Here is a 12,551-nt window from a genome sequence, read left to right as displayed (position 1 = left end):
TATATATATAAAAGAAATCAATTTAAATAATCATGTCTTTTCCTCAAAAAATAAAACGATCATGTCTCAAACACATGCTAAATAAGTTGTATAATTTATGCTTTGTTTGGTTACAAATGAGGAAGAGAAAAGAAATGAAATGAATAGTAGCAAGGAAATGAGAAAGAAAAGAAAAGAAATCAATTCTCTTATGTATGTTTGGACATAGGGAGAGAAGGGAAAAAAAAAAAAGAGAAGAATGTATTCCTTTTTCCTTTGTTTGGTTTGCCATATAAAAGGAAATGAAAAGAAAATATATGTTTTTTCACTTTTATGCCCATATAAATGTACAAGATGCGTAAAAGTTATAGGCAAATATGTAACTTCATGTCATACTATATTATTTATGTGGGTCCCATTTTTTAAAACCATTTTCTACCTTCAAAATCAGCCCAATTTAGGTAGATTGCAAATATGTGGGCTCAGGAAAAATGGTTTCTTCCATTTTATTTGTTCCATGATAACCAAACAGAGAAAAGAATTGCATTTCTTCTCATTTCTCTTCTTTTCCTCTCTCCTCTAGCCTTTCCAAACATACTGTTAATGGTTTTAGTTATGGGTTCTTTAAGTTATTGTTAAACACACAAGCTTGAAACCAGCATTATAATTATTTGTAAAATCATAAGTAATCAAAGTGTAACTCTAATCTTATTTTTAAATCCTTTCTAAGAATAACTTTGAATCTAATGAGCTCGAATCTGGTCATGATCAAGTTTCAAGATGGATAAGACAGTGATGATTTAGAAAATTATTTTGGTTTTATGTTAGCGTCAATTCTTAATTATTTACATAAACCAAATAATTGTAGAAGATTGACTAAACTTAAATCAGTATCATCATAAGATCAAAGAAATTCAAGTAAGAAACTGTCTTTTTAGCAGCATAAATAAAATGTTTAAACGCGCAAGACACTTTTTGAATAGTTAGTAGGTCATTGTAACCCATTTTTCACTCTCTTTGTGGAGCAAGTTTTCAATTTATTTTTTGGAGAGAATCAATCATTTTATTATTATGTAAACATTTTCACGCGCTGTAAGTGAGGGTAGGTCCTGCAGCTCACTAACATGTTAGGTAAACATTTGGAGTAAATATTTTTTTTTTTTTTTTTGAAAAAGAAAAAAAGAAGAAGAAGAAGATGTTAGGTAAACATTTGGAGTATATATAATATTTAATGTCTTGTGACATAAAATTATTTGAATGATGTTAGCCATTTTTGTTCTCAAGAGAAATCAGATTTTATTAAAGAAAACAAGAGACAGCTAAGGAAGGGAGGACCCCTCCAGACAACCTACCTGAAAGCAGGTCGACAAAGGCCAAGACCAAAAAGCCAAAGTTGTCCTACTATAAAATTTATTATTGTATAAACTAATTTTTGAATAAAATAATAATTAATATATTTATATTTATATTAGTTTCAAAATAAGAAGAAAAATTAATAATTTTAAATCCATTTATCAAGTTGATAAGTGAAATCAAATTTTTTTTTTTTTTTTTTAAATGTGACATCAATTATAAACATTTTCTAGTGAAGTTTAATGAAAAAAATATATAATATATTTTACAACTATGGGATGGCATTTTGTAAGTTGTGTTAAATAAAAATAATTTCAATCATAAATCTAAAAATAAAATAGAAATGAACAAAACTTAAATATAGTATCTTAGCATTTTTAATTAAAAAAATTCAAATACCTTACCACATTAAACAATAAAACAAAGATAGTGTTATTATTTTAAATAAAAATTAGGTTCAATCCATTTATGTCTTAAATCTAATTGAAGAACCAATGTATTACACTCAAGATATAATATTAGTATATTTATCTAATAAAAATAATGTCAATTATTAAAAATGATATTATGCCCATATCACAATTTGTACTACTATCCTATGAAAAATGTTTATAAGAAATATTTTTGGTAATAAAAGGGGTATTATTTATTTATAATTGAGTACATAACAAAATTGGCAATCTATGGGACTTTTCTTGGGTCCCCAATTGCATAAGTGGTACTGAAAAGTCAAACAATAATCATATTGGAAAAACCTATTACATGCAGAATGTGGATTTACACTTATGTATCATGTGTATAATAAATACTACTCTAATTACTAGAAAGTATGGACACTTCTTTTAAAGTGTCATACTCGTGTCATATCTGATATTTATACCGATGTTATACCGACTTTTTTTATTATAATTTTTCAAAATTTATTTGTGTCATCGTGTCATCCCCGTACACATATCCATATCCATATCCATATCTCTATCCATGCTTCCTAGCTAATTAATCATACTATTTCAAGCTCTTGGTCGCTCTTGTCCTCTTTTTGCAAGTCCATCTACGCAACCATTTAATTCAAAGTAAACGTGACGGTGGAAGGATGGTTCATTTTTATTGCTGAGTCGCATTCAAGAAAGGTTCATGTAACCACAAACCGCCATGATGATGATCTCGCACTTGACAAAGGTTGCAGTGAAAAATGGGGGTTCGTTTTTGGTTGAGCCGTCTCCGGTGTGCGCGCGCGTGTTGCACGTAGTGAGGTGGATGATGTAGACTTGCGGTAGTAAAATTTACGTCGGCTATATGTACCACGCCAGCAGTGACACGTGGCGATAGCAATCTCGTTCTTTTGACTCATTTGACCCAGACGTGGCACGCGTTTGGTCCATCTCCCCCATTCTGCACTTTCCTTATTACTATTATTTTTTGCTTGAAGAGGGAGAACTTTCCTTATTTAATAAAGGCATCCCAGCCCATAGGTTTAGGATAATGTTCACATGTGGTCGTTTCTATTTTTTTTTTTAATTTTTTTTTCCTTTATGTTATAATTAATTAATTATGAAAGTTGTTGTTAATGGGTGACTCTTAAAATTGTAAAATATCCATAAAAGAAATTTGTAAAATAAATAGATTAAAATTAAATGTTCAATTATGAATATATATATCACAAAATACAAGATAATTCACAAATAAAAATCAACATTATTTAGAGTAGATAAATCAACACATGCAGAGCATTTTTTTTATACTTTGACTTATCCGATTTACAACGTTTTACTTTTAATTCATAGATGTTATGGAATCATCCACAATTGTTGTTTCTTCTTCTTTTTCTTGGGATATTGGATACTCTGCTTTTTTCTTTCATGGACCATTTGCAAAATTTCCCTCGACACTGTTTCAAATGTGGTCTTTTTAAGTCGTACTCCTCAGTATATCTCCCAAAAAGTATATCTCCCAAAAAGCATGGCAATAAAGAGACAAAGAATACTTCTTCTTCTTCTTTTTTCTCAAAAAGGAAAAAAAAGAGAGACAAAGAATACTCATTCCAATTGGAAGCCAATACCATTGCTGGATCATATTAAGGGTGCATTTAATATGCTGTAATAGCTCCTATAATAAAATAGTTATTCATGTTGAAAGTATAGTTTGGAAAATTGTCCAAATTGATTAACAAAGTTACAAATCAATATCAATAATATATCAATAAAACAAGATATACTCAAATTAACTTATAAGTAAAATAGACAAGTACAAAAGCGTATAAAATTAAAGATTAATTAAAACTTATCACCGAGGCACGGAACTAAATCTGCTGTCCTTAAGAAGCAATTTCATCCCCACTGGAATGAATCCATCGGTGCAAATGGCTCAGGCGATCGCTCTCCAGGATACAACGACAGCTCTGTTAATGTGCACTCACAAACAGAGTTTCAAACTCATCACAAATGCCCAAGAGAAAATTTTCAGCAAAAAACAAAGTAGCTAGAATATCAAAATAATGTTTTTTGTTTTTTATTGTTTTCAACTAATATCATATATGCAGAATTTTGATGGTCTTAGAGCTCTAAAAAGAAAAAGGGAAATAGCTAAAGATGATTAGAGTGAAAAAGAAAAGGCCAAAACAAAGGAATTTTTTTTCCCATTGATGTCACAAGCCGCTATGTATTTTCTACAAAACATGGGAAGGTGCAGCTGACTATTTTATAAGGAAATATGAGAAGATTGAGGGTTTTGTTTGCTGCCAAAAATTCCTACACCAGCTAAGAAAAATTCTAGAGCATGGGCTTGGGCTTTACAACAAAATATCATGAGCTTAAATTTTAAAACATACCCAACAATTCATGTGTAATAGCAATCCAGTTATTTGGGGCATGTTTGATAGACTGGAGTGGGCACTATAATGTAACAGCTATTCCTATGGTTTAGCTATTCAATAATTTGATTATATTTTTATTACGGGGAATAGTCATTCCTTTTTTTTCTTTTTTCTTTTTGAAAAGAAAACTTGTATTTCAATAACAAAGAAAAGGAGTACAACAGAGGACAGGAGCTAACAAATCATCCTAGGCCAGAATGAAATAAATGAGCAAAGAAGAGCGGAATAACACCCTTCCATAGATTAGAAGCTTGGTTACATTTAGCAAATTGGGCTAGCTCATGAGCAGCCTTGTTGTAATCCCTTTTCACGTGACTGAAAGAACAGCAGGAGAAAATCGACTTCATGGATTGAATGCTATGCACCAGATGGCCCATAACGCCACCATAACAAGCTTGAGAAACAGTAGAAATGACAGAGGAAGCATCTGATTCAAAAATCACCTTTGAAATATTCATCTCTTGAGCCAAGAGTACCCTGTGCTCCAAGGCAAAAACTCTGTCAACTCGACTGGGTAGTGCACAGGAAGAGCTTTACAAAGAGCAATGACGACCCTTCCCATTTCATCTCTAACGATGACCCCAGTACCAGAAATTCCACTACCATCAATGGAGGAAGCACCATCAACATTTACCTTGAAGTAGTCGGATGGAGGAGCAACCCAACTGCTTTGAGGGGACGGCAGAGGGGGAGTGTCCAACGAGGATGCCTCCTTGTAATCCTCAACAATGCTCTTGGCTAATTCCAGAATTTGCAGAGGCAGCAGCCCATTCTCACCATAGAGAAGCTTGTTCCTATTATATCAAACTGACCAAGAAATGGCAAAGAACAATTCAAGGTTCAAGGCAGACAAGGAGGAGCAAAATTGGAGCACTAAATCATTGAAGTTCTTCGTCTTAAGAAGCAGTTCAATAGGGCAATCTTGCCAAAGGGACCACACCGAGAAAGCAAAATCACAAGAGGTCAAAGCATGTACAAGGCTTTCAGGCTCCTCATCACAGATTGGGCAGGTACAGGAGGTTTGAATACCTTTTGCAGCCACATTTGTGAGCACAAGAAGGCCATTCACATAAGCACACTAAGAGAAAATTTTAATTTTTCCTGGGAGTTTTAGAGACCAGATTTTCCTCCAAACTCGAGCATTTGGATCACCAGACGAGCATTCCCCTTCAACTCTTGTGTCAAGAATTTTTTACTACAACAAAGTAGGCACTCTTAACTGTGAAATCACATCTTTTATTTCCCATCCAAATGAGCTTGTCCTCAGGTAGATTGCAACAAAGGGGAATTTTTAAAATTGTATCATCCTCAAAAGGGAGGAAGAGCACGGACAACCCCCTGTTTCCACCATCTAGTCACCGAATCAATGAGGGAAGAGACCATTGGATATTCTTCAAAAGGGCAGGGAGGGGAGATGACTTTGTAGGTTGTGGGGTTTGGGAGCCATTTGTCATCCCAAATGTGGAAAAGCTGTCCATTTCCCACACTCCATCTTGTCATCCCAAATGTGGATAACTATTATTTAAAATGAGGAATAACTATTCCTCTCTAAAAGGGTTATAATAACTATTTTTTTAGTAGATTTAATCATTTATAACATTAATACATTTCCAAATAAATAAACTTTTCATATCTACCTAACAATTAGGGAAATAAAAAATCATCAAAAAATAACTTGTCTCTCTAAAATTTAAAATATATTATTTTCTAGAAAATATAATTGTATGAATAAAATATTTCCTAAAATAGATTATAAGTTTTATTCTAATGTTATAACTCACAACCAAACTAATGAATATGTTTATTTATTCTATTACAACACATTTTATTTCCAATAATAAAAATTACCATTCCTATTATAATCCATATTCAGTGTACCAAATATATCATTGGTTGCATCTTTATTATATAGATTAATTATTACATTAAAATAACTATTTTTTAAATTGAAAAATAATTATTCCTCTTTAAATGGATGTAATAGTTATTCATTAGTATATATAATAAGTTTTAAAATTAATATATTTTAGAAAATATAAAATTTTCTTATACATCATTATTTACAAGTTTTTCATATATAATAACCAAATTTATAAATAATAATAATTATTTTATTACAATATTTTATATTCTCTATAATAAAAATTACTATTCCTATTAAAACCTACGGCATACCAACGTACCCTAGCTTACCTTAACACGGCCATGAATAGGGAACGGAAGTTTGCACAACTGGCTCGAAAATTATATATGCATAAAGTATTGCTTACGTATTTTAGGCACCATCAAAGGATGTGACTTGACATTGATGTTGATACGTTAAAGAGTGAAAGCAATTACTTGACCTTGATGTCATCCCTGTCGTCACAGACTTCCTTTCATACTATCAAATATTCCCTTCCCAATTCAGCTCATACCGCTAAAGACAAATAGACAATCATATGTCTTATGCATCAAGAGGAATCCCAGTTGAAAATTACAATTTTTGTTTGACATGGAAAGTAAAGAACAAAACAAATCATACACCTTTAACATTTTGCTTTGAAAAAAGAGAGATGAAAAGGAAAGAAAATATAACTCTTTATTTTTTTTAATAAAAAGAGAGCATTATTTTTATTTATGTAATAAAAAGTTTTTATAACATCCGGCTGATAAGCCTCCAAATGACACATTTTAAACTAGTTCTAAGTTGCTTCATATACCAAACAAAAGTTATAAACTTCCAAAATGCTTTATTGTTAGCTATCCCTTTTTGCTAACGTGTCCGTATGTCTAGAGCTTTGTGATATATATGGACAGTCTATACTTTTTACATAAGGTTCCTGCAATAAAAAATTAAGGAAACAACATCTAGCGGTTTAACACTATTAATAGTTAGCCAATTGAAAATAGTAGTAGAATCAATTTCTAGATTTATAAATATAAACCTCATATCCCATGCTAACATCATAAGTCCCTGCCACACTACCTATATTTCAGCAATATTATTAGATTGCGTTTGAGATTTGAGAAAAAAACTTAGTTTATTTTAATTTTTAGCTTATTTTTACTTTTAAAGTGGGTCTCATTGCAGTGTTAAGTGGGTCACATTACTTCAAAAGTCAGTTTTCAGCTCTTTTTTTTTTTGGTTTTGTTTTGTATACTTTCTTAAAAAAGTTTTAGTTTCAAAAAATTAAGCAATTTTCAAATGAACCCTCAGTAGCTATTACCAAATTCAAAGAGAAACTGCAGATCTATAAACTTGAGCTATTACGCAAAATACCACCAGCTCCGGCCTTTCCTAAAGAACTTCCATCTATATTTAAGTTTATAAAGGGTTCATTTGGAGGAAACCATTTTATTATTTGAGGAACAAAAACTTTTGCAGATTTATCTAGGCAAGCAAGATGGTAAAATTCAAGAGCTATAGATGTATAGTTTTGTAAATTAGGCAAGATTGATATATAGAAGAATTATTAAAATTTTGAGCATTTCTAGCTAGCCAAAGTTGCCAATAGAGAAAACAAATAACAAATTGCAGGGAACCTGATGATCAATACTGGTAACAGTTTCAATCGTAGAGTTATGTTTAAGCCAATCTACTTTACTTGTGCTTGTTTTGATCCCAACATTTTCATTTAGCAAGAAAAAGGTGATTGTTTCGTTCAACATGATATACTTTTTTTTTTTCCCCTTTTTGTTTTTTAATAGACTTGAGTTTATGCATAGCTTCACCCCTGTGCATATGGATAAGGTGAAGCATGTTATTTGATACACACAATCAATTTGAGGAAAGTTCACAATAGACCAAACCAAATATTAATTGGAACAATTCTCTTCTCATATATGTAAATACTAGACAAAATTGAAAGCAAATTTCGTACCAACTGGATGATCTTGATGGGCATATGTTACTCTCTTTAATTATGTGAGCAAAAAAAAAAAAAAACTATTAAGAGTGATTTGGCATTTCCACGCCATTCTTATCTTAAACGATAATATATATGCAGTGCCTCATGAAAGAAATAATTATAATCCCATGCCACTTTTAGTGCTTTCTTTTGTCTAATCATTAAATAATGACAAGCCATGATTATGAAGTGTTACATATCACAAATTTGCGTTTGTCCTTATCATATAATATCAGAAAGATAAAGAAAGATCAAAAGATTGTGTGGAATTTTGAGTTCAAGAACATGCACCTAGCCAGAAAAGAATGTGGTGGAACTGAGTTCCCTTAGGAATAATATTTCACATCTGTAAAAAGAGAATTTTGAAAAAAGTGTATGTGAATCACTTATCATCTTTATGTTATTGTGATTGAATGAGTCATCATAAAAAGTATCAAATTTCAAAGAAGTTTCCTAATTCACACTGCCATTTAATTAAATTGATTCCAGCAATATCATTCTGTTTCTTGAAGGTGCCCACCACCTTAAAAAGTTAGTAGTTCTAATAAAGCTTATTGGACAGTTGGAGATAAGATAATACCTCATATTTGAGATTTGATTTTCTTTTTACTTTTCTATACCAAAATTAAAAAGAAAACCCAACTCCCACTAACACCAATAGTGTTTGAATCCAAAAGCTTCTTGAGATACCTAACTTGTATTATAAATTAGGCCTTTAGTGATCATTTACAAATTACTATAAATTTTTACCTCCTTATGCTTAAGTACCAGAATTATCATTTAAAAAATCAACTTAATTAAGTTCCAGAAGTATCATGATAGTGCTACTTCTTGTGAACATGTATATGCATTTACTGTTTCGTTACGTAACGCAAGCATGATTTTCCATACAAAAAAGTACAAGTGTATAGCTATGCCTATGAGTGACAAAGAAGAATGTTGTTATGTTACATTTATAAGATTAAAAAATATACCTAATATATATTGGATGATCATTCTACACAATATATATATATATATATATTTATATTGATAGGCGTGTCCAGCCACTAAGGCACTTTTAGGGCTTTAAAATATTTCAAGGTTAAAGTTGCAAATTTGAGCTTTTAAAGCTCAACAATTAAGTATTCATGTTTTATAAATCTAAAATTCTAAAATATTATATATTTCGAAACTCTTGCTAAAACTCTAGGTTTGAAATTGTATTATATAAATCGAACTCTTCCAACTCTAATATATATTTCGAACCTTCTGAGTTGTGACCTCCGTTTTCATCCAATGGAATGCCTTGTGTTTCTTTTTTGTTGTTTATCACTTAGTACAAGTCAAACAAAATGACTTTTCCTACAAGTACCAAACAAACAACAATTACAAGACCTTCTTGAACAATACCAATATTAAATTTTAATTTGTAGTGCATCAATCAACGCCTATTCCAAATTTGGTCAACTTAATCGTTCTTGGATAATTCTTTTTTCTTTGGTCTTTGTATATAGGACTCACCTTCACGTGTTCTCACTAAAACAATTAGCTAAAATGGTGTGTAGATATGGTCAAGAACAAACACGCATAGATATATATTTTCTCAATTCTCAAACAACAAGTAATCCTTGCTTAGGACTTAAAGAGTTTCTTATTAATGCGTATTAATCGTGGAGCAGTGAAATAATTAATTTCTCAAATACCACATGCGAAAAAGCTATAAGTGGCCGGTGAGGTAAGCAAACAGAGATTGTGTTCTCATTTCACATATTTAAGAAGGTACACACGTGATTAAAATGCATAAAAAGATTTGTCTGCATCCCACTTCACAATGCCCAATGTAAGACCCATATCGTCACATTGGTATAGATGTGTGACCCAGATTTTATATCAAGCAGCGCTGTATATTTGTAAATTGGAATGGGTCCCCTTCACGAAATATACAACCAAAGCTGACTAAAGATGATATCTATAACACATCAACAATGTCAAACAGAGACCATTGAATCTGAGAAAATGTCATGCCTTTGACTAGGCCTTACATGGTATTTATATTTAAGTGAGATGTTGATACTTGATATCTTTGAATTGGTCATATACTTGTTTTGTAAGCTGGTTGGATGTTCAAACTTAAACCACATGCATATATGATATATTAATTGTAACTTAAATTAAAAATAAATACACTCCATTTTTGACAAACTGTTGCAGTTTCCAAGCATGCGAGAGTATCATAAATAAACCAATTATGTTCCCATCAAAAAATAATTAATAAGTTGATAAAACCAGTTATGAATTACCCATTAATTAATGCAAAACTCAGAATGCAAATTTCGAAAGTTGAATAGAGAAAAATTGAAATTTAGACGACTGAAATAACAGATTGCAAATTTAGAAAACTGAAGTGAAAAGTGGTAAAATTTGAATGTTTTATACTTTGGCCTTAAAATTAATACTCCATTTTGGACACACTGTTGCAGTTTCCAAGCATGCAAGAATATCCTAAATAAACCAATTATGTTCCCATCAAATAGTAATAATAATAATAAATAAATAAATAAAATCCGATTATGAATTACTCATCAATTAATGGGGTTTTCAAAGACGTGCAGGTAGAGAAGTCAAAAAATTCAAAAAATTAATCTTTGTCATACTTCTTTTGAATTTGATTTTGATATCCATGTTAGTTATATACTTGTATTCAATCATCCTTTTGATCAGTCTTTATAACTATTAGAATCTTAAAACTAAGAGAAATTTCCTTTTCTTTTTCTTTTATTGGGTAAACCAAAAACTAAAAGAATTGATACTAGTTTCAATTGGTCAAGTACTGGACTTATAATTCAATGGTAATGGTCTTTTTTCTTCTGATGGAATTTTTGTACTATATGAACCATTGGATCCAATTGTCAAGAATTATCGTCGGCATGGCCCACTAATATTCTTAGTTAGATAATAGTGATAATGCCACCAGTGCCATAGACTTTGGGTAGAGACTTCTTAGTTCTCTACCAAATTTTATTTATTATTGTTTTCGTCACTCTACCTAATTTTCAAATCGTAATCAATAAAAAAAAAAAAAAAAAAAAAAAAAAAGTCAATAAGTTAGTATTTTCTTTTCAAAAATCAAGGTGAAGACCTTTTTGGCGCAAGTGAATTTTTTTTTTTTTACAACAAAGAGGAATTTTATTTAAAAGAAAACAAATTACAGAATCACATATCTAAGTTACAAAAGCACTTTTCTATGAGTGTCTATTTCAAAATTGTCCATAATGTACGGCTCATAAACAAAAATAGGGCGGGTTTCATAAATAAAAATTGTCTTCTTTATTTTGGCACAAGTGAATTTTCTCATGCTACATGATAATAGCATCTCCATTGAATGCATTTGCAGAGGGGTTTTAATTTTATGTTGTCTATTTTGGGCCAGCTTGAGTTTTGATGCCACAGAAATCCGGACTAGCCCACTCTTGTAAATACTAAAATGAAAGGCCACGGAGGTATTTTAGGCCCCAATAAATTGATTTGGGCCAGTCACAGATCCTTGCCACTGCCAGACCTTCAAATAATTCTTTTTTCTTTTTTTTGGGAAGGAAGACCCTTATTAATTTCTAGTCTAGGCCCAGATTAAATCATGACACCTGGCTGTATGAAGCGTATTGGGCCACAAGCCAGCCCTGTTAAACCTTTTTTTTTTTTTTTTTGGGAACTGATTAGAAATACTACATAAATATTAAATATACCCACCGGCCACCCCTCCCCTCGATAATAAAGTTAGTAATAATTTTAACATTTTCCATTATAAATTTCTTAATTTTAGTCAAATATAAGGTATCACAATGAACTTTCATAGATGACCTTAGTTTTATAAATCTATGATGTTAAAATACTTAGATTAATTGTATAGTGTCATACAAAAGATATAATTTTTGGTAACTTTTATGCTAAATATGTGACAAAAAGTTAAAAACTAGCTTATTTTCAAAAAATTTAATTTTGTTCAAAAAATTTAATTTTGTTAAAAAAAAAAAAAAAAAAAAAAAAAAAAAAAAAAACAAAGACAAAAGTCATAAAACTAAAAACTAAAATGTTTTTTGCCAAATTATTATGTTTCAAACTAATGAATGGAACAATTCCCTAACATTTGTTTCACTTTTGGAGTTATACTTCTTTCTCTGTTTTTTCACATCTATTTAATTTTTAGTCATTCATTCATTTAAAGTAATTACAAATAAAAATCATTTGTATTACAAAAGTATAACATCATAAGATTAACTTGTGGAGTATCTATTAGATGGGCATATATTTACATACTTTTGTAGAACGAATCATCCACTTTTCAGATCTTTTTTTTTTGCTTTTCAAATTCCTCCTCACAATCTCTACAATTCTTGGAGTACCTTTTTGTCCTTGAAGAGGCTACTAGAATCTCTTCTTGAATTCCATGCACCAAACTCCAGGGTGTCCCTAGAGAG

This window comes from Quercus lobata, chromosome 8, assembly GCF_001633185.2.
Source record: "Quercus lobata isolate SW786 chromosome 8, ValleyOak3.0 Primary Assembly, whole genome shotgun sequence".
Taxonomy (NCBI): Eukaryota; Viridiplantae; Streptophyta; class Magnoliopsida; order Fagales; family Fagaceae; genus Quercus; species Quercus lobata.
This window is presented reverse-complemented; position numbering follows the sequence as displayed.